The sequence below is a fragment of the Scardinius erythrophthalmus genome, assembly GCF_964197995.2.
Source record: "Scardinius erythrophthalmus genome assembly, chromosome: 3".
NCBI lineage: Eukaryota > Metazoa > Chordata > Actinopteri > Cypriniformes > Leuciscidae > Scardinius > Scardinius erythrophthalmus.
In genome coordinates this window covers 14,845,707-14,869,349 of record NC_138223.1, presented here as the reverse complement: position 1 = coordinate 14,869,349, position 23,643 = coordinate 14,845,707, and the positions used below count along the sequence as shown (strand labels likewise).

The window sequence follows — 23,643 nt, the reverse complement described above, 5'->3', positions numbered from 1 at the left end:
TGCAAGATGCTATCCTATCAATATGGGCCAACATTTCTAAAGAATGCTTTCAGCACCTTGTTGAATCAATGCCACGTAGAATTAAAGCAGTTCTGAAGGCGAAAGGGGGTCAAACACAGTATTAGTATGGTGTTCCTCATAATCCTTTAGGTGAGTGTATATATACATTGGCATAAGAACAGATGTCATGTTGACATCATGCTGACATCATAAACAAAAGTACGTGGGGTCACAGGCGGTTGTCTTCAGAGTGCACCTGAAAAGACGACAACTCATGGAGGTTGTGAAGCATAAAGTTATTTATGATCCACATAATGTGCTTTAAAAAGACTTGCAGGCAAAGGAAAAAGCATGGGATGAAGTTGCAGTGGCTCTTGGTGCCGATGGTAGGTCATTTAAAAGTGTTTTTGACAACCTTTCCCTGGCCCACGAGCGAACAACTCAACTCATAGAAAGATAAATATAATAGACAGATTAATATAGCACACATACAGTATAGACATCTATGATGTGCATGATTTTGTTGAATTTTTTACCTTTTTTCGAGAATTTTCTCAATACGTATTAAGAACTTTGCTGTTTGTTATTACAGACATTTATGAATTATCTTTAAGATGTTTATGATGGATAATGTTTGTAAATTAGATGTGTTGTAAAATTTTTCTCTTTTGCAGAATGTTTTTCATGGAGATGAGTGCTAATATGTAATAAATATGCAGATAATATATAATAATACATATAATTCAGGTATCAATTACCTATCAATATTTATTTATTCCAAAAAATATACAAAATCTGTCAAAGTACTTAGTTGACCACAACCTCAAAAGCCTGTACACAATCCAGGAAATGACGACACCATTCGGCAGCACACTGAACAACTAAGCAACTTTCCTTAGGGATAGCACTACTTTCTCTGCACTAGAAAAGGTGGCCTAACCAAATCTCAAAATGTCCTTTCCTCCCATTTGGCTAGCGGTGTAATAAAGTGTGTTAAATCCGACACTCAAGAGTTATGTCTGAACTAACTCACTGAAATATAAGTTGGCATATGTAGGTCATATATAAGAGAAATCTGTGTAATTTGGTTTCACGAAGGATGACTTTAATCATAACATATTTGCTTTCACTTTACTTTCAAGATGACAATACTCTCTCTGTCACTCATCTAATGGTGTTTCATCTTGACTGCAGCATCTAAGAATGTATTATGCATGTGAAGAATATTTAAAAAAATAAAATAAAATTCAGAAGTCACAATTCTTAATGTTACCAATTTCTCACTTTCTACCTAATTTATTGTGTGAGGATTTGGATTTTTTTCTTTTGTACAACAGTTATAATAAAATATTTAAAGCTACTGTATTAAAACTAGGCCCTATAGACCTTGTCAACTGTCAATCTTCGTACTCATCTGTGCAATACCCACTAGGTGGAGACACTGTCTTTTCACCCCCTCCCCCCAAAAAAAAATCTTTAGTAAAGAATTGAAGACCGATTATTGGTATGATAATGAACAGTCATAAGCCCCCCGAGAACATGACCTTATGAACTGTACTGTCACACAATAATAGCTACATAAAAGTAAACTCATAACTCCCCATTAAGTAAAGATACAATGTAGCCTAACGTTAGTGAAAGTCCACAATTTCAAGTGAGAGTGGAGATTTGTGTGTGTGTGCATATAGGCTATATCAAGGGGAAACAATACTTTGAATTGGCTACCTCTGCTTCAGTTTTAGGGCTCTATAGTAAATTATTTTATTTTAATTGGAAATGTCTTAAGTATGACAGGGTTTATGAAGGAAATGTTTTTTTTATGTTTATATACATATATATATATTCCCCTCATCCGTGTTGTGAGAATGACAATAAAGTTTAGTCTATATTGCCTCCTCCAACTCCACGCCTTTTCGCCCAAAAGTGAATCACGCTATTATAACCAGAGTTTAAAGATCCGGTCACTGTTCAACTACTAAATGTGCAAATTACATCCGAAGCCAGCGATAACACTACAGCAGAGCATTAACCCGCCAGGTAAGATAACTTATTTCACGCGTTGTGATGTGGGGTTATTTTGGTTGACAGCTGAAGCCCATTCGAAATACGTGCAGCTACAAGTTCGCAGATAGTTATGCGGTAAAAGGGAAATGAATAAGCCCATAAACGCTTTTAATGTGCGGACTCATTCAGCAGGAAAGCACGGGGTTCAGACTGGCCTGTGAGTTCCGATAGTTTTGATAGAAGGAAGATCTATTCTCTAACTAAAAGTTGTTTCATATGATATTTCCAGCGTGGGTTAGCTCTTCTGACAAAGGAAGTGCAGAGGGGTGGATTTTGTTGATATACCCAACAGGAAACGAAAGTGTTTTGCTCTGGGAAAGAAAGTAGGCTATCCCTGGAAAATATATTAATTTGATATTTATCGTAAACGGTCTCGCGCGGATATGCTCACTATGTCAGGCAAACAAATTTATCACAATTGCAGCGCGTGAAGCACAACTCCACGCACATAGGGCGGTTCAGTACCGAATGAAACGTCAACACTTCAAATAAATGTTTCTAAAAAAGGGGTAAAGGTTACGTCTGTTTTCGTATAATCTAAATCCATGGATTCGTTAAGACATAAGGCAAATCTTCTGTTGTGCCGTTGGTTAAGCTCTGGATTATTGGAAAGATTTTTCTAGCTTATAGATGTTATAAATATGTTTTAGAGGCAAAACGTCTTTGTCAATAAGAAGCGTCACTGTGGGCAGATTTTGCATTTTAGGTGGATTGATTCTAGTCGAAGTCAAAAGGAAGAGATGCATTTTATATAAAGATATACACCTACTGACGCCCATCCTCGTTGTTGTATTTTTAATTAGTGTCTGACTATGATAGAACAGAGAAACAACGAGAAAGGAGATGTGCAGCATGTCCAGGCATTTATTCGTTTTCTGTCCTTTTTTGTGCCTCTTGTTAAAGCTGTAATGATTTTCTCCAAGTGCGTTGTGAGTAAACAAACAAATTAGTTTGAGCTTGTTTACATCAGTGCTGGGGATTTAGCTTAAAGTCACCATGAAATCAAAATAGACAATTCCCCTCCCCCAGTGATGTCACTTGATGTCACTTCTCTGACTACATCGGTACGCCAATAGGTGGAGACCAAGCGGCACCATAGACAGTATAAGAAGTGGACAGAGCCATCTCATTGGAACCCCATTGTGAAGTGAAGCCCATTTTTAGCGATTTTTTAGCACTTCCGTTCCTGACACGCAGACTCAAACCGACTCAAACTAAGCTTGATGACGTGAGCAACCTGTCTGACAGATGTAAATCTTCAAGTAGTTGTGCGTGCAAACTGGCAACGTTAATCCTGCAGAGACGGCGAGCTTGAGCAAAGAGTTCTTTGGCGTGAGTAAGCAGGAGTAAGTATTCTGATTAATTATTTTGTATAGTATTTATTTTTAAATGTAAAGCCAGGGCTTCTCCCTTGACGTCCCCCCGATTGCCTGTGAGCCTCTCCTCTTATCTGTACTGTAATTTCTCTACTGTGCGACAGAGAGTCGAGTGGTTATGACGCAATCGTTAGCCTATTTTTTACAAAAATTGTTTCTACAGGGCCATAATGTAACATATAAGGTAATGGAGCCCTTTATATATTGTCGTGTTTCTTTAGAAATAAATAATGGACAAATGGAGTCTTTAAATGCCTCAGATGTAAAGTTATTCACTGTCAAAGTGACGCCAAAATGAATGGGAGTCAATGGAATGCTAACGCACGTGAAGTTCTGCTACAAGATGGCGGGACGCGGCCGGCTTCAACTTCCGGTCGATGGATTACCCGCCTGAGCGGCACCCATCTGGTCTCTCTCTTGAATCCAACACGGAAGTGACTTAAACTGCAATTCATCGACTGACCACTAGAGACATGCTCCAAAAGAGAGTCAATCCCATGCTAAAATGCCCAACTTTACTAGCCTGGTTAAAACCAGACCATTCTCAGTAGTAACTGAGTTATGGTCTGGCAAAGCTTCATTTATAACTCATTTCCAAAGGGGCGTCACCAACAGACATCGCTCAAATGCCTCTGGGCGCAATAGGATAAACCTAAAACCAATCAGAGCGATCGTCATCGTGTAAAGCCATATGCTGCGTCCCAATTCGCCTAAGTTACACTACGCCATAAAAGTATGCACTCTTTTTGTGAAGAAAAGGTATTATTTTTGAATGTGTAGCAAAAAAGTAGGCAAGCTTTGGGACATAATACTTCGTCATCTTTATCGGACGGATCTGTCGAGTGCATCCTGTCACGTAAACTGCCCTGTCAATCATCTTGTCACAGTTAAAATCCTCTATTATATCTAATTTAATTTCCTACCGTTTCGGAGAGAAATGTAGTAGCACGTTCATCTGCCAGTGGGTCTTTCATGGAGACTGCCCTCATGTGTTTGCAATTTGAATATAATAATGCATTTAAAAGTTGGTGCGCTTCACCAACGGTCTCTCAAATGCCTCTGGGCACGATAGGCTAGACCTAAAACCAATCAGAGCGATCGTCATCGTGTAAAGCCCGCCTCAACGTTTCTGATTGGTGCCTTGATTTGGACGGATTAGAAATGGGCTTGAATGGGCTCTTTGCCAGACTACTTGCAGAGCAAATCTAAATTTGCCGGAAGTTTGCCGGAATAAAAAAATATGTTAACAGCCTGGTACAATCCGTTTAATTTATATTAAGCCTTAAAGTTCTGTATAATTAAGGACGTGGCCACTTGAGTGAAAGGTGGATTGCCGCTGCTATCACTACTAGCCGTTTGTCTGCTGTCTGCTAGCCGTTTTTTACTGTCTATAGTGGACACGAGTATACAGAAATGGTTTACTGAATCTGAAGTATAAGCTTGACTAGTCCTCACAAAGCCCAGACCTGGACCTCATTGAACACCTTTGAGATTAATTGGAATGCAGACTGCAAGCCAAGGCCCATCACCCAACATCAGTGCCTGACTTTACTGTGTCTGAATGGGAGCAAATCCCAGCTGCCATGTTCCAACATTGTGGAAAGCCTTCCCAGAAGAGTGGGAGCTGTAGCAGCAAAGGAAAGAGAACTTCATATCAATATGCCAGTGTTTTTAAAATGAAATGTCAAGCATGTGGACACAGTGCTCGGGTGTTCACATACTTTTAGCTATATGTAGGGTGTTAATCTAATCAATGTGTTTTCAAAAACTGTTCTTTTATCCATCCTCTGCTCTGAGCTCCTCAGGATTTGTTGATTTCTCTCTGTCTCTCTCTGTGAAAAGAGACATTAATAAGTCATAGCAGATGAATTATGGATTGAAGCGAATTCAGCCTGGGAAGTTTATATAAAGGATGGACTGCTGGAATATATCATTTTGATATGTGATTGTAGAACACATGAACATGAAAAAATATGTGCATGGACAAATATTTGAAGTCTAAATGGCATGTGGGGACATAAAAAAAGGTATTACTATCAAATAGAGATGCACCCATACTCAATTTCTCTGCCGATAATGATAGCTGATTATTTGATTTTTTTTTTTAAGGAAAAAAAATCTCACAAATAATGATGCAAACTATACAGGGAACCATCTCATTAGGTTCAAATAATATTATATAATACAAATACAAATAATATAAAGAGGTATTATATTTAACTGCTGTTTATTTTCAGATAATTGCACTCATATAAAAAATGTAATGTTTTTTTTAAAGCTAACTAACAAACTGTGAACATCGGATAGCTTTCCTTAGGTAAATGCAATGTTAAGTGACATAATATTCTCAAGATGTTTTATTAACATCTTTCTGAAACAGATTGAGTGATTATGAGACATGATATGGATTTCGGTAAGTTTCCCTCTGTAAGATACCTTCTGCTATCCACGAACGTCTTTCATGACATAACTTGAATTAAAGTGAAAGAAAAGACTTGCGCTCCGCACTGCCGCTTGAGGCGCTGCAGCGACCTGTCACGTCACATTTAAGAGCATCAAAACTCCATTTATTGTTTGACACGTTTTTCCGCACCCTTTTGATTGACATGATATAATCGGCTGTTTTTAAACTGGCAAAAGTGAAAATAATAGATTTTATCGGCTAATACCGATTATTGGCCAATACTTCGGTGCATCTCTACTATCAAATTAAAAATATAGCTCAGAATGCTTCTAAGAATCATAAGTCTGTGATCACAATGCAGTTTAATCTGCCTGAATGTTTTGAGTATTTGAATTTGTCATCCAAATATCTTGAAATGTGCGAAGTGTGAGGTCGGTGCATATATTTATTTTATTGAAAGAAGTCTCTTTCTCACTAAGGCTGCATTTATTTTATTAGAAATACAGTAAAAACAGTAATATTGTGCAATTATTATTTACAATTATTTCAAAAAATATATATATTTTAATATATTTAAAATGCAATTTATTCCTGTGATGGCAAAGCTGAATTTTTAGCAGCAGTCTTCAATGTCTCATGATCTCTAAGAAATAATTTTAATATGCTAATTTGGTGCTCAAAGTAACATGTATTATTATTATATCATCATCTCTTTATTTCACAATTACAATACTTTTTTTCCAGGATTCCTTGATGAATAGAAAGTTAAATAGTAACTTAAAAAATAAAACTTTTGTAACTTTATAAATGTCTTTACTGTCAATTTAATAATACTTGCTAAATAAAAGTATTGATTTCTTTTGAACGGTAATGTATTTATTCATTTTTCAGATATGACTTTTTAAGGTATATGTATTTTGTCACCCACATTAACAGGTTACAGCATTCACACTGCATGCATAAGCTTTGCGGCAGTTTAAAGAAATAATTGACAAAGGAAAAGATGAATACTTTTGATGAATTATGAATACTTTTGATGAAGATGAATTATGATACTGCACCCCCCCCCCCCCCCCACAGACAGTATCATAACTCAAACTAGCACTGCTCTTCTAGTTTACTGTTAACCCTGTCTCCAGTACCGCTGTCGCTAACACTGGACAGATGTGCAGCCATTATGGTTCATGTTTTCCTCCATGACAGCTCATGACTAATCTGTCCCAACAGGGACTGCTCTGCACCATGTTATATACAAAACGATAATGTATGCATCATTAATTGGCACAACTGCCTGTTTCAGTGCTTGTTGTTTAGATACAGCGTTCATGCTAGTATTTTGGTAAGTTAAGGTATTGTTCCCTAAAGTTTAGCTCCCATCTTAGAAGTGGAAAGTGGTTTGTAATGCAGTTTTTACCCCATGCACATCATTTGCCTGAGTGGTTTTATTCAGTAGGTCACTGCAGCAGTAGATGACATGTACTTCGTCCTCTGGAGTCAGATTCTCTCTCTCCCTCACACATTCTCTCTCTCTTTCTGATCAATTCAGCAGGCTTTAAGGTGACCTTTGTGAGGGAATGTCGGTGTGTTTGGCCCTCTGCATTTGTTCATTCATCAAAAAGGTGGTTCAATAAAGCAGACAGTCGCTCAATAGACCCTCTTTGCATTGTATTTCACAGGGTAATCTGGGACTGTGGCTTTCTTTATGAAATATCCTTATGGATTTTTTCCTTGTCAGGTTTTTGTCTAAAAACTCAGCCTGATTATTGCTATGCAAACAAAGAAATCAGTTTTTTTTTCTCAGAACTGTGGCCTTGTGGTTAGTGCACATTAGTACATAAAAGTGTTGATTTGGCAGCAAGTGCATGTACTCCAAAACATTGAGCTTTGGTTCTCATGTGAGCAATGTGGGTTCAGATCTGGCTTGTACATAAAATCAGGTCGAGATAATACTGAAATTGCGTTATCATAAAGGCTGCGATGAGCTGCATGTTTCAGAGTGAAACGTCACTGTGTTCATTTACACGTGAGCAGCTCATGCATGATCAGTTGTTTTCAGTTTCTCAGAGTAACTCCATTCTCAGTGAATGCTGCTCCATGCGAACTCTGTCTCTGCAGTGCTGTGAGTTTGTCCCTTTTAATGTGCATTTGGGAACACTATGCACCAACCGTCTTTCCAAACTTGAAATGAGAAGCACTTGTCCGGCTGTTGTCAACAACAGAGAAGCTTTCTACCAAAATAAAAGCTCATTGGTATAACGTTTGAAAATAAATTGATTAGTTTTATAATTTAACAGCATTATATTAGTTTTACAGTGAAATTTTCTTCTTATCATTCTTTCACTTGTTGTTGTTGTTGTTGTTGTTGTTGTTGTTGTTGTTATTATTATTTCATAGTCATATTGATAAATAATAACAACATTTTTGGCCAAATTGCGCAGCCCTACAAACAATTCAGGGACCTCATTTATACGCATGATATACAATGTCAAAAGTGATGAACAAATTGGGATTTATAAAGGCAGAAACTGATGTGAAAATTTTCTTATGCCGGCTTAGCCAATCAAAGAGCATGCATTTTGGCACTCATATACAAGTAATTTAATTAATTCAGCATAGTTTATGAAAATAAAGATAAATAAGCTATCACATTCACAGTATGTATGAATATAATTATATGTGCACATGAGCATAACTGCTCTGTGAAAATCTAATCACTAAAATGAATACAATTGTATTGTATTAATGAATTATTAATGCACTTGTACACATTGTGCTTGAATTTAAGATGAACTGCTTTTTTGTGCAAATGGACATTTTATAAATTCTAGGAACATTTCGTGCATTCACATTTAGAATCATTATACACATCTTTATAAATGAGGCCCCAGGATTTTAATTTGCAGTCACTTTTAACAGAAAAATTGCTAAATTGGGCAGCCTTCCACAGTTTCCATTATCATCCACCACACACTTCTCTTGTCGTATCATTTCCTGTCCTCTCTTCACATACTGTACCATAAATGTGGCAAAAAGGTTGCGACACATTGAACTGTTGTGTGACTAAATTGAGGCAGAAAGACCGCAAACAAAACGAAAACATATGCTCTGTCAAAATGACTTTACATGAAAGTCAATATATATTTACACATGAAAGCCATTTTCCAGCACCACATCCAGCATATGGCATGTTTAAGAGTTCCTTGTCTCATATTCAACCCTGTTTTACTTGCATGTATAAAGGCATGTATAAAGTAATCATAATTTACGAACCATAATATTGTGGTTGGTGTGTTCATTTGTTAATTGCCACATCTCAGTGGATTGTGGACTGAAACGCAGACAAGGGACAGATGATGAAAGATGGCAGGGAGCTGTCTAAACACACCAGTCCCTGTCAGCGCAGATGGAGGCTGAATGGCAGACTGAAAGAGGAAAGGGATTTTCTTGGCATTAAGATCTTTCTTTTCTTGGCAGAGCTCTCTCTTTGCTGGTTGTGAAGGTCCATGGGCGGAAAATTGGCTTCTCAGACTCACAGATGGTCTAAGGCTCAGTCTGCACACACACACACACACACACACACACACACACACACACACACACACAGTCCAAAAGTTTTTGGTACACCGTTGAATTTTGCCCCTCCTTTCTCTCTCCTCCCTTGTTTGCCAGTAAATGTTAGTTAGCTAATCTTGTTATCGAGTGGGAATTACGCAAGTGTCTGTCAAAATGACTCCTGTACTGTCATGTAAGACGACCTCGCACTACAAAATTTTGACCTTCTGAGTATGTTTGAAAAAAGTGCTGATGCTGTCACTGCATTCTGCATGTGAACATATTGAGAGGGAGCAGAGCATGAATACACACACACACACACACACACACACACACACACACACACACACACACACACACACACACACACACACACACACACACACACACACACACACACACACACACACACACACACACACACACACACACACACACACACACACACACATACGCACACACGCACAGGGTGAGCATATGAAGGCCTTTTCTCAGATTTGTAGATGACACTGTGACACCGTGTTTTTTTTTTTTACACTATTTTTGCACTCTTACATTATTTTTATATATATATAAATATAAAAAAAAAAAAATCCCAGCAGAGAGACGTGACGTCCCAGCTGACACTATTATTATCATGGGGCTAAAGTATAAGTACTTCATATACTTAAGTAAATGATTTTTTTTTTCAGTTTTTCAATTCTCAATTAAAATAGTTTTAGTTAATTTAGATTGAACAAAGTATATATTTCTATGGTCATTGTGATATAAATCTGTCCTTATTAAAATATTTTTGTATGCCTTATTGAGGCAAGTCATTTGGATCAGTCAAGGATGAATGACTACAACTATAGTCATTAATCTTGATGAAGACAAACTTGACTTGAGTGTGAACATGGATGGTGATTTGTATCTATATATTCAGGTATCAACTATAAAATCAGCTTCTGCTGAATTAAGTCTTACAGTAATTTTGCAGGTACATTTTTGACTAAAATATTTAGACATTTTATACATCTGTTACTTTAATGGGAAAATCTGTTCTGTCTACATCCCGCATGTTGTCATTTTTCATGGGACTTATGGCGTCAGCTGCGAGTGCGACAACACTCCTGTGGCCTTATGGGATAGTAAAGTGTTAATCAAACGTGCACTTCGTAGTCTCAGAGAAAAGTAATAGGACATCTGGTTACTTGCTACTGTTTTATGAATACTTTAATTTTGTTTGATATGCTGTTTGATAATTAGCTTTTGAGCATGTAAGGAATTTTTTCTAGTTATTTTGATTAATGTGCAAGTACATTTATGATACTTCATTAAAATGAACACTTGCTGGGCACGAAATGCAAGTAATATGTGGCCTTTGACAATAAAATATTAAACTGCTTGTAATATCCTAACATTTTTAATAGTGCTGGGCAATGATTAATCGCAATTAATCGGATTCGTATCCAAAATAAAGTTTGTGTTTACATATGTATGTGTGTGTACTGTGTATAATTATTTTGTATAAATACACATATGCATGTATATATTTAAGAAATATTTGCATGTATGTACTGTATATATATCTTTACATAATATATATATATATATATAATATAAATATCAATATTTTATATATAAATAACATTTTTTTCTTAAATATATACATGCATATGTGTGTATTTATATATACAAAATAATTATACACAGTGCACACACATGTAAACACAAACTTTTATTTCGAATGCGGTTAATCGCGATTAATCGTTGCCCAGCAATGATAATTTATAATAAATGATAAAATGATAACTTTTTTTCGTTAATCAAAGATTAGAATTTTCAGAAATGATATATACTGCATATATAATTTGCTATAATTTGTTATATATATGCTATAAAGAAATGCATATGGATTTAAATAATCTGCAGCCATACAGACTGAAAGAGCAATAGATAGAGATGAATAGAACAAGTAAGTTGAAGACAGTGAGCAATGGAAATGAGAGCAGAGAAACTGAACTGCTAAATCAGCACTTACCTGACTGTCTCTCCCTCTTTCTCTCTCTTCTCTCTCTCTCACACAGATCATTTGTGCTCAGCGTTATAGTGCCGCATCAGTGTGTTCAGTGTGTTTATGCAGGTCAGACCCCAGGTGTTCACAATCTCGTTCTAGCTCTCCTGCATGTGCACGTGTGTTTCCCTCGTGGCCGGTAGAAGAGGGGAAACCTAAATGATCTGTATTTACTGTGTGAGATTGCAGCAGTATTTATGATCCTTAAACGATAAGCCTTCGGGAGACTCGTAAAGGAGATGTGTGTGTTTGTGTGTGAGTGAGTGGGGCTTGACTCAAGTAAAGCAAGACTAGGGACAGGAATATTTATTTCTTTGTTTATGTTTGAGAGAGAGAGAGAGAGAGAGAGAGAGAGAGAGAGAGAGAGAGAGAGAGACAGAGAGAGACAGAGAGAGTGAGGCATTGTAGGAGTTCAATAATTCAGGATGTGCTTTATGATCTTTTGAAGATGCTCTAGATCTTTAGGGTCTAGAGGTTTTAAGCTTGTGTATTAATTTCATTTTAAGACCTTTCTGTTTATTCCCTCTTTGATGGAAAGCAAACGGTGTCAAGATCTCCTGATCTTCAGCACTTATCTCTAGGGTCTCAGTCTGTGTGTGTTCAGCTTTGCTGCTGTACGGTTTATCAACACCATAAAAATAAGCTATGAAATATTATGAGTCTCATCGAGGACAAATCTGTCTCCTAGAAAACATATGCCTAGCAAACACAAACACATACTTGTACACTCAAACACACTGTTCACACCTTACAAAAGCGTACTGTGGCAGTACTAATCGCATCAGATGGTTATACCATATTTCTTAGATATGTGATATATACTGCATTACTATATTCCATATACAATGCTATTTATTCCAAGATCAAATACCATAAATAACAAGAATATCATTATATTTCCATGACACATGTACCACTGTAGCATCATGGTTTTGTAGACATACTGTATATCCACATACTATGATGTTACTATGGTAACATGTCTGCATTACCATATTCAATGTACCATGGCATTTATTTTTAGGTAGAATATGAATACCAAGCATAGCAAGGTGTTACTATGGTACGCTACTGTGCAAAAGTTGAAAATAAATGAATAATTTTGTTCAGCAAAGACACATTAAATTGATCAAAGGTGGCAGTAAAGACATTTATGTATAATTTTACAAAAGATTTCTAGTTCAAATGAATGCTGTTCTTTTAGACATTCAATTAATCAAAGAATTCTGAAAAAAATTGCGGATTCCACAAAACTATTTAGCAGCACAATAGTTTTCAGTTTTCAATATTGATTATAAGAAAAGTGTCTTGAGCACCAAATCAGCATATTAGAATGATTTCTGAAGGATCGTGTGACACAGAAGACTGTAGTAATGATGCTGAAAAATTATTTGTCATTGACCCATTACCATATTACATGTACCATGGTATTAACTCTTAGGTAGAATACCATATGATGAAACAGGTATGCCTAAAAACATGGTGTTTGCCCAGAAACCATAGTAGTATCATTGAACATGTCCAAAAAGCAATAATGATACTCTGACTGGGAATACCATAGTATTACCATGGTACATTTGCAGAAAAACATGGTATTGTCATGGGAACATCTCTGAATGACAATTAAATGTCCCGTTTTTCGTGTGTTTTTGAAGCTTTGATTGTGTTTACAGTGTGCAATATAACATGTGTTCATGTTTCGTGTGTAAAAAAACACAGTATTTTTCACACAATTTACTTATCTGTATACCGCTGTTTTCACTGTCCTAAGAACGGGCTGATGACTTCCTTGTTCTATGAAGTCCCTCCTTCAGAAATATTACGTAACGAGTTCTGATTGTGCCAGCGGTTCCTGTGTTGTGATTGGACAGCAGCTTAGCGCACGTTGCCCGGAAAGATCACGCCTCTTACCATAACGTGGAGATGCATGCGTTCAGGGAAGGCCAAACAAAGGTGATTGGACTCCGGGATGAAAATAACAGCGTCTCGACGACATGGCGACAAACACACTCTACAAACGCAACTCTTCCTCTTCTCTGTGGGAGCGCAACAAGACCACGCCCCCTTTTTTTGTGTATTCCTGTGGGCGGAGGTTAGTCAAAAAACTGTTCTAGTGACGTCATTAAAGAAGGAAGTAGAGGGATGCAGTCCAAACGGGCCGTTCGATGTAGGCGACTATGTGACTAAATAAAATATCTCGCTTGGCATTGAACTTTGAGCTTTATAATTTTACAGATATTTTTTATACTCTGACAACAACATTACACACTAACTAAAGTTTGAAACAAAGTTTGAACGGGACCTTTAAATGTACCATGGTGATAGAATACCATGAATATTATAATTTTACCTTGGTACAGGTCTGAAAAAAACAAGGTATTTCCAAGAAACTATGGTAATTTCATGGTAGATTTTTATCAGCGGCATGTAGGGCTGAATGTTTTAGTGTGCCTTTAAATGTACGTCCTGGGCTGGAGTTACAACAGACATCCTGAGGATTTTCAGGCTCTTCAGTATATAAAGAAAAAGAAGAGGGATATTGTTTCTGGAGGTGGTCTGCCAGCCAGATGTATTCGTTTCTCTTAACCACGGGCCTGCAATGGTTTTTTTTCTTTTTCTTTTTTTTTAAATCCATTCCTCCGTCCATCTCCTCTGGCATCTAAACCCTGCTGGCTTGCCCCTGTATCACCTCCATCTGCATTCAATTCCCGCACTGCTTTCTGCTCAGCTTAAGGAGACCTATATGAGAATCAGTGAAAGGAAGGATGAAAATGTCATTGCTATGTGCTAAATGGGCCTGGAGATATGGCCTGGCTGATGAGTTTGGAGTGAATAGAGAGAGAGAGAGAGTGTGTGTGTGTGTGTGTGTGTGTGTGTGTGTGTGTGTGTGTGTGTGTGTGTGTGTGTGTGTGTTTGTGTGGGCATCCGGATCGGTCTTATAATTTCATCCATTGGCAGTAGAGGAAATATGAATGCACCAGAGCAGGAAGAATACTATTTGGAAACGAACACACTCTGAATAGTAAGATGTTTGTGCGTATGTGTGGCTTTTTGTAAAACAGAAATGTGCACACATTATCGTCATCATGCTGTGTGTAATGCATACTGTTGTATGACTATAGATATACCCGTAGTTTCAGGGAAATGTGTGTCAGATGTGTGTAGTTCTTTTCTCTTAAGAAATGAAACATATTTCCTCCCACGACTGTTGCAGACATGAATCAAAGAAATTAGATTTCTAACCTCTCAGCCCGGTTCAGCTTGGGGTTTCAAGGATGAGATTACATGGTATGTGAGTGTAAGTAGGTGGTGTGTGTGTGTGTATTTGAGTGTGTGATTTTAATGATGGATGCAGCTGAATTGAAGTGTGGAAATCTGTATAGCATAACCTGATGAGACAATACAGACATTACAGTGTGTATGTGTGTGTGTGTGTGTGTGTGTGTGTGTGAGTGAGTGTGTGACTTTAATGATGGATGCAGCTGAACTGAAGTGTGGAAATCTGTATAGCATAACCTGATGTGACAATACAGACATTACAGTGTGTGTGTGTGTGTGTGTGTGTGTGTGTGTGTGTGTGTGTGTGTGTGTGTGAAAGACAGGAAATGAGGACTCTGCCGTAAAACCCAGCCCTTCTGTCTTTTCTCCATACACACGTTTGCAGTCTCACTGTTTAACCATCTATTGGACATGTTATGAAAGCAGTGTTGAAAATATAATTGATTCAGTTTTGTTTCTTTTATAGGATGGACATTTGATTACATAAAAAAAAAAAAAAAAAAAATCAGGGATGAGGCTGCAAAAATGGGCTCCTAGGTTAAATAGATTCAATTTTTTGAATTCACTTTCTAAATGTTATAAATGTATCTAAAATATATATAAAACATATGATACCGTAACTGTAATACAGTATATTCTCTGTAGTGGCTGTATTCATTGCATCCATTTATATCTGCACATATCCATTCACTACTGCACAAATGTTGCTTGTATGCAACAAACAAATGAAAGCAATGCAGTTCCTCCCATGACATACAATGTAATTAACTTTAAATGTTTTAAAAAGGAAGTTTAGAGTTGCCAGAAAACAATTATGTTTACATTTACATTACATTTATGTGACAATTTAAAAATGTTTTGTAGTAATTAGAAACAATTTTCTACAGCAGTGGTTCTCAAATAGGGAGCTGGGAAACAAAAGTATGTAAATTTAATAAATGATTATTAATAATTTAAAACAATCTAAAACGCTAAAAATAACACACAACCAAGGATGTAAACTAAAACACAGTTAAGAACACAGTTCTTCTGGAATCACAAAATGAATCATGGTTAATTCATTTAATGTAATATTCTGTTAAAAAGTTTACAAACTACATACAGAGAAACAGTTTTTGTTTACCGCACATAGCCTATCTCACCTGTGTATGTTGCATGTGTGCAGGTTTGTAGTCCTACAGCAATCCTTCTTTTCACAACATAAGAAATGCTGAATCATGCGATAGTTTAATTAGTCTCCCCAGCGTCTCCTCCATATGCCCATTTGTGTGATATATTTGCTGGACGGTTTTGATTTACATGCAGGAAAGATGAAAAATGAAATCAAGGGGTGGAAAGAAGGAGAGGGAGAGAAGGAGAGACAGATTGGATTAACCTTGAGAAAATAAGTAGGGGCCATAAAGAATAAATTGCTTAATCATCCTTCCAATCACTCAATGATGTTTCGTGCAGTCGCGCTAGCCATAAAGCTTTGTGACAACAGGGTGTATGAATGAATGTGAGTGTGTGTGTGTGTGTGTATTTATGATCACACATACAGAGGCTAACACTCCTGTCAGGCTTGCTTCCTCCAGACCTGAATCAGTGTGAAATAAAGCTTTGACCATCACAGGGTCACCATTGACTCTCTCCTCGAAGCTAGTATGACTGCTGGCCTGAGACCTGTGTTTTCACGCACTGCAGTCTCCGTTCCAGCTGACAGGAGTGCAGCATTGCTGTCGGGGAACAAAGCACTCTGGGACAGCATTAAATTCCTCCTTGGAATTAATCTCCTCCCACATACACAACTGCCACATGCATTCCTTTAAAGTGACCGCTCGCCCAATAATTAAAATTCTGTCATTATTTTCTCACTCTCATGTTGATGTAAACCCCTTGCTTCCTTCTCTGGAACTATTTATTGAGATATTTTGAAGAATATGCATAGTGCATTTTTTTCATACTAAAGCATATTTTGACCAGGAAGTATAAAGCTAAATAAAATATGACTAGTGTGCAATATTCCAAGCCTTTTTGAAGCCAGAAAGTCAAGTTTTTAGATCATGCAGTCAAAACAAATGGCAAATGCCATTGGCGCTCATGTCTCATGTCACTGATTGCGACACAGCAAGATTGATTGTGCGTGAATGAGATTTGAGATGAGATGTAACTGTGGTGACAGATCTTTTCTTCCGAATTGAAACTGATCCTTCACCCTCACACAAAATTTGTTATCGCTTAGATTCTTGTTGAAATTGGATTATTATTGATTGGGTTTTGCCTGCGAAAATTCACCAAACAACAGTAAATGTGACCATCCTCAAGAAAGGGGCGGGGTTTAAGTGGATTAAATTATTTTTGGTAGCCTGGGTTTCCCCATGCTGCTTTGCGCACAGCGCCTGGATACCATGGACCAGATTTTCCCCTCAAAAAGGGAACCAATCACAGAACGGGGAGGGAGCAGCAAGACGATGACGACGTCTATGCGACACACCGAAGCAGTTTGTTTATATCTATGGATCCAACATGGCATCAGACGCGAAGTTACTTTTCGATGCAGCCTTAGATAGTGTTCTAAGAAGTTTAGAACGCAAGTTTATTTCGTCTTCTTCCTCGTCGAATTTCTGTCACTCTACATACGTCATCTGGTATAATTGAAGCGATTGGCTATGAGCTACTTACGGGCGCATTTGATAGACATTCGTAGCGCCCAATAAACGGCTCTGGGCATTCGTAAACCACGCCTCAAACACGAGAAAATGAACATGTGGTTCCCAGACCACGTCTCAATGAGAAGAGGTCTGACGTTAGCCAGGCTAGATTTTTGGTCCAAAATTACGAGGTCCAAAAACACACACACACACAAAAAAAAAAAACATGCACAGTTGTTCACAATGCGATTAATATAACACGTATAGATCACTTTTAAGGTGCTTTATTGTCATTTTTGGAGCTTGTCAGCCCTTACGAAAAAGACGTTTATTCATGTGTGCTATTAGTATACTTCTTTTAAACTAAAAATATGAAAGTATACTTTCAGTCTACTTTTTTGTACTTCTCAGAAATATATTTAAAATTGTACAAGTATATTTGACTTGTAGTGACAGAAAAGTGTAAGTATATTTGGCCTACACTGTAAAAACTAAAGGAGCCTCAAGTATCCTGTTGGATACTCAAGGAACTTCAAAATGTAATTTTGGTGCCTCAAAGCTCTTTCTCCTATAGTAGGGTTACTGGAGGAGCATTGACAATCTTTGAGGTTCTTGCTGGAACTTATGGGATCCTTTAAGCACTTTGTATTTACTTCAGAGGTTCTGGAGTCACCTTTTCATTACCATGAGACCTCGAAGTGCTTTGGGGGAAAATAGAGGAACTTAAATGCGATAAAAGGGTTATTGGAAGATCTTTTAACATTTAAGTGGTTCCTGGAAGATCTCTTATGTTAAAGCCAGCATCTGGAGGAACCCAATGGTTCAGTGAGGCCCGAATTAGATTATTATTCTATTATTATTATTATTATCCTATTATTATTATTATTATTATTATTATTATTATAGGCTACTTAAGTTTGATTCAGTATACATACCCAGGTGAAAAAGACGTACTATTAAATGTATTAAAAATGTACTTGTGTTTTTAGTAGACCTACAATACAAATATACTTTAATGCATTTTTAATACATTTAACAGTAACTATAGTCTTTTTCACTTGGGTAGCTTACATGTATTTATTATAGGCCTATTTTATTAAGTCATTTAAACCTTAAACAACAACACTAAATAATAATAATATTATATGAAGAAGAAGAAGCAGGAGGAGAAAAGTATTATTCAGTCACGAAACTGCTGCTATCCCTCTGCTGTCGTCGCTTCAGTGATCCTCGCGCTGCTCGCGCGCAACAAAGCTCAGCTGATCGTCATCAGGAAAGTAACGGCTCCTCTCATCAAAGCTTCCGCCGTTTATTCGGCTCTCCATTACAAGGTTTGTAAACTCGCCAAATAAATATAAATACAGAGTCTACTCACTATATATTTAAACACACATATATATAAACTAAATTTATTATACATTACTACGTTTTTACAGTGTTTACCACTCGTTTATTGCACAGTATCTGGTATGAAGGTTTTAGCCGCGATGCTAACTACGTTGATCTAATGAACAAATGGAAATGATTGACTTATTGTCTTAGATTGATTTAGTCATTCAATTCAACATATTTTGTACAACTGTGTCTTCAAATTGCTGATATAGCCTAACTAATTTAGAAAATTCTCTGATTCTTGGCGTTTGTTATGAATAACAAAAACAGGTTATAGTTTGGTCTGTTTTTGTTTAGCCTAACTTTACTACAGGTGCCCTCATTCTCTCAAATACCATTTTAAAGCCATTTACTGGTCAATAAATATTATGTTGTGAATAATCAGCTTTGTTCTTTTGTTTCCCCAGAACAACCATTACATTTCTAAAATAATCTGAACATTTCAGTGGCAACATTGAATTAACGTTACAGTAAGTTACCTGCACCACATGCAAGTACTTTATTACTATGAACTTTCTCTGTGTGAAGTTGTATTGTTTGACTGTGTACTTGTGTTTTTTAATCAGTTACTCTCTGAAAATCTTTTCTCATGATCTCAAATCTCATTCATGTTACTCAGAAAAATAATATCACAGGTTTGATTCACAAAAAATGCTATAGACATTTTAACTCTGAATTATAACTTCAAGTTTAGTCTTTTTCGACAAAAAAATAAATAGGAAAAAGCAATTAGGCTTCAGAAGACTTGCAACACAACCCATAACACATGAGTTGTGAACTCATTGATTATTTTTAGGATCTTTTCTGGGACATTTTTTGAGCTTAACCATTTTTACATAAATTGTTGCATTGAATTGAACTAGACAAGTGTGCATAAGAATGGTTTCATGAATGATTTACACAATTGTTTTCTTCTTGTGTTTCATGCAGTGAAACTGAATGGTGACTGGGGTTGCATTATGCCTGAGATCTGCTTTTGGGTCCACAGACAGAAAGTCAAACAGGTTTGGAACGTCACAAGGCTGAGGAAATTATTTAAATTTCACAACTATCACTTTAATAACATTACTAACAGTAAATTTTGTATTTTGCAGGGATCTCGGTAAGCTGAAATACAAGTTTGACCAAGAATAAAAATCCTCCTGTAGACCTGAAAATCATCGAAGTGCCTGGACCATCCACCAGAAAAGAGGAAAAACACACGGAAAACGATGCTGTACCTTTTCACTTTTCTAACTCGTTAAGTACCTCACACCAACTTGGTCCCATAGTGACATTTTTGACCACAAACGAAATTGCTGATCGTGTGAATTCATATTGAAATGACTGAATTCACCAGTGAACATTCACAGAACAACAGATCATTTTACTGCACCTTAACTCTGTTTCCGGGTCGAAGCCTCTACTTCCTCTATCTTGTTTCATGAGAATACTCAACAACCATTTATGAACACTGTTGATTCAAGTCACACATTTAAGCTTTTCAAAAGCCATAGTGTACATTACAGTCTCCAGTCTAACGGCATCCCAGACTTAAACATTTAATGATTCAAAATAGCTGAATAACTAACCATCAGAGATTTCAGTATAGAGATAAAGGTTACAGCACAATTAGTGTATATTAGCACTGTTTGTTTGTTTTTGGCATCTGATAGAGCTTTTGGACTTGGAAACAGTGATGTCAGACTTACCATCGGACTGAAACACAAATGTTTTAAAGTTAAGTATGATGGACATTTTTAATTAGTTCAAATGTAATTTTTTTACATTGATTTATTTAGTGGAACATATGTGTTTCCATGCATTTTGTTGAGATGTCTTTTCTTGTTTATCTATTGTATATACATGGTTGATTATTCATGTTGCTTATGTATTATACTATTTTTTTGTGTAGTCATTGATATTAATCTAGTTAGCTTTTTTCCCCATGTGCATGGAAGTGTATGTATAAAAATGAATATCAAATATGTAATAAACAATTCTTATTTTGTATTTGGTTCAATTTGTTTATTATAATAGAAGTCAAAGGTAACCATAGTAACAACATGAAATTAAATATTTAAAAAAAATGAAATTTGGTTCCTGGAGGCACCCAAAGTGGTTCCACACAGTGCCTAATATAAGAGTTCCTCAGGAAACCTGTGTGGTTCCTCAGAGAACCGGCCCTTTTTAAAGGGTGCCTAGAGGATCTACAGACGGTTCCGCCGGTGTGGCAAAGTGAAGAACCCCAAAAGGTTCCTCCAGGCACCTTTTATTTTTACAGTGTATACTCAATCTTTTGATCGAGATATACTTAAAAGTATAATTAAGTTATTATAGTTGTGTATACTAAAAAGTGGGCCAATTTAGTCCCAAGTATTGAAATAGTACACAAGTTTACTACAGTTGTAGACTACAAGTATATTAATATACTTACATAAAGTATACTTAAAAATATACTTGAACGTTACTTAAGGAGACTTAATAAAATTAATTTGAAGTATACTTATTTTTCGTAAGGGAGGCCATGCTCTAATTGTATAGAAAAAAGCAGTGTAAATATTCTGCAAAACATCTATGAAAGACTTCCTTAAAAAAGTAGAACAACATGAGTATGAGTAAATAATGACAGATCCCCCTCCCCTCCCCCTTCCATTATTTTTATTTTTAGGGGATCTATTCCTATGCACTGCATAGGAATACAGGCTATATTTGGGAAGCATTATGGGTAAGATGCTCTAAAATCTGCCTCTTTTGCATTATGTGGTTTGTATTTGGTTGCCCGATGAGAATGATTCAGCTCTAAACCAGTCATTTTCTGGGACATGATGATAAAATGAAAGAATCCACTAGTATATGTTGTGCTGCTTGTCAGTGGCACTTGGGGCACGTGGGTCTGGCTGTGTTTATTTAATGCGCCCTTAGAGCCAACATCTGTGAATAATGTTACAAAAGCAGGCAGAAATTCCAGCTCTCTGTTGTGGTTTGCATGGCCAGAATTGAGACCAAACTCACCGCTGATCCTACTGTGAACGATTTACCCTTTGTGTGTGTGTCTCTCTCTCTCTCTCTCTCTCTCTCTCTCTCTCTCTCTCTCTCTCTCTCTCTCTCTCTCTCTCTCTCTCTCTCTCTCTCTCTCTCTCTCTCTCTCTCTCTCTCTCTCTCTCTCTCTCTCTCTCTCTCTCTCTCTCTCTGACTGCAGTTTGCTGTGGTGGCATCACATTCACTCTTGCACAGAACATAAATTAAAGACAGGTTTGTGGCAAGGAAAATACTTAAGCTACAAAACCAAAACCCCCCTTTTTTTTTCTTTCTTTCTTTCTTTCTTTCTTTCTTTCTTTCTTTCTTTCTTTCTTTCTTTCTTTCTTTCTTTCTTTCTTTCTTTCTTTCTTTCTTTCTTTCTTTCTAGCATGTGTGGGACAGTATTTAGAAAACAATACAGTCGTTTATGGACTATCTCTTTGTGGCAAATGGACATCTCCTTTTGCATCGTTGTCTGTTAAAATGAAATGCATCAAACATCTATTGAAGTCTCTTTCACACTTCATAGCTCAGCTTCTCTTGTTCGCATTAATTTCTCTCACATTTTCCTGCCATTAATTTCTCCCATCATCTTTTTGCATTTTTTGTCTGTGTGTACTGTTTTGGTATTGACAAATGTGTGTGTAAGCGATATTGAACTTAATGTGTGTTATTGATTGTGTAGAGTGGTTGTCTGGTTTGTATTTCCATTGACTAAGTGAGTTCTAAGTAGAAAAGGTCAAGGAATCAACAAGTGTAAAATTTGAGAGGGATGCTTGTGCTAAAAACAGCAAAGTGGTGTATTTGTCATGGTACTAATTTTTATTAGTGTGGTGAAAATAAAGGTTACCTTGAGACTCTGGGGGTTTTGCTGGAATCTTTGCTGATGTGCAAAGGTACAGTGTTTTAGGCTTACCTTAAAAAAGATTGTGTGGGTGTGATATGACTGAGTAGTGGTTAATGTAGGCTTAAATATTAATTTCCTTAGATGAGGATTTTTTAATGACTAATACAATACCCACATTGCCATTCATACAGAGATGAGGTGTTACTTTTTTTAAATGGTAGGCTATTTAAGGGTACACTGCACCATCGGTTTTGTACATCAAGCCCTTTACTGTTCATTCTTGATCTGCAGCAAGACAGCTTGGTTGCATCCAAATATGCATACTTCCCTATACTGGACGAGTCCCCAGATGACCTACCACTAATGCTCATATTCAGAAGTGCTCATCCGATGGACACTTTACCATCCCATGAGGCCACAGGAGAGGATTTGTGAATTGCAGTGAAATAGCGCAACTGAATTTGATAGGTCACAGGACAATGACAACATGACGAATGTGTCCAATTACAATTATACTACACGCATTAAGAACCTACTTTTTAACGGTCATGAATTAAGTACCTATTAAAATGGAGAAGTGAGTATGCGATTCCGAACAAAAGGTGCATTTACGTCATGTCATAATTACCGTAATTACGAGATTCCAGCTTGTAAAAAGCACTCACATTCTCTCATAAATACAACTGGTAAACTTGGATTTTTCTGAGAGCTCCTTCTTGTACCACTTGACAGCTGTACAACCTGACCGCTGCAGATTAATTTAGGTGTTGATAGTGTTGCCATAAAAACGCATAAATCCCAGTTCAAGGTAGAACGTCATGTGTTGTCATCACAAATTATGGTAATTACGCCATGGTGTGAACGCCTCAAATCAACTGGTGCTCACTGCAGAGCCAAACGACGGCGCCCCCTCTCTGGATGTAATGGGTGGAGCTTGACCTAGTCCAGATCCACCTCTGTGGACCTAATGGGTGGAGTTATGTAGCAATAAGGTTATGGGTGTGGTTGGACCATCTAGCTCCACCCATTACATACAGTGAGGG

General features: G+C 37.0%; 1 protein-coding gene and 1 long non-coding RNA gene across 2 annotated transcripts in view; both read left to right on the top strand.

The window, feature by feature from the left end:
• The first annotated feature begins 1,906 nt into the window (after nucleotides 1-1,906).
• The window catches only part of klhl5 (kelch-like family member 5), a 79,026-nt gene continuing 57,289 nt past the window's right edge, over nucleotides 1,907-23,643 (top strand). Inside the window, exon 1 of the mRNA XM_081362238.1 lies at nucleotides 1,907-2,037. The gene's annotated coding sequence lies outside the window, so the exon portion shown is untranslated. The remainder of the gene's footprint in view (nucleotides 2,038-23,643) is intronic.
• Nucleotides 19,089-20,743, top strand: LOC308687738. Its single transcript, XR_014029788.1, has 3 exons — nucleotides 19,089-19,223; nucleotides 19,684-19,757; nucleotides 19,848-20,743. It is a non-coding gene; the product is annotated as an uncharacterized lncRNA (long non-coding RNA).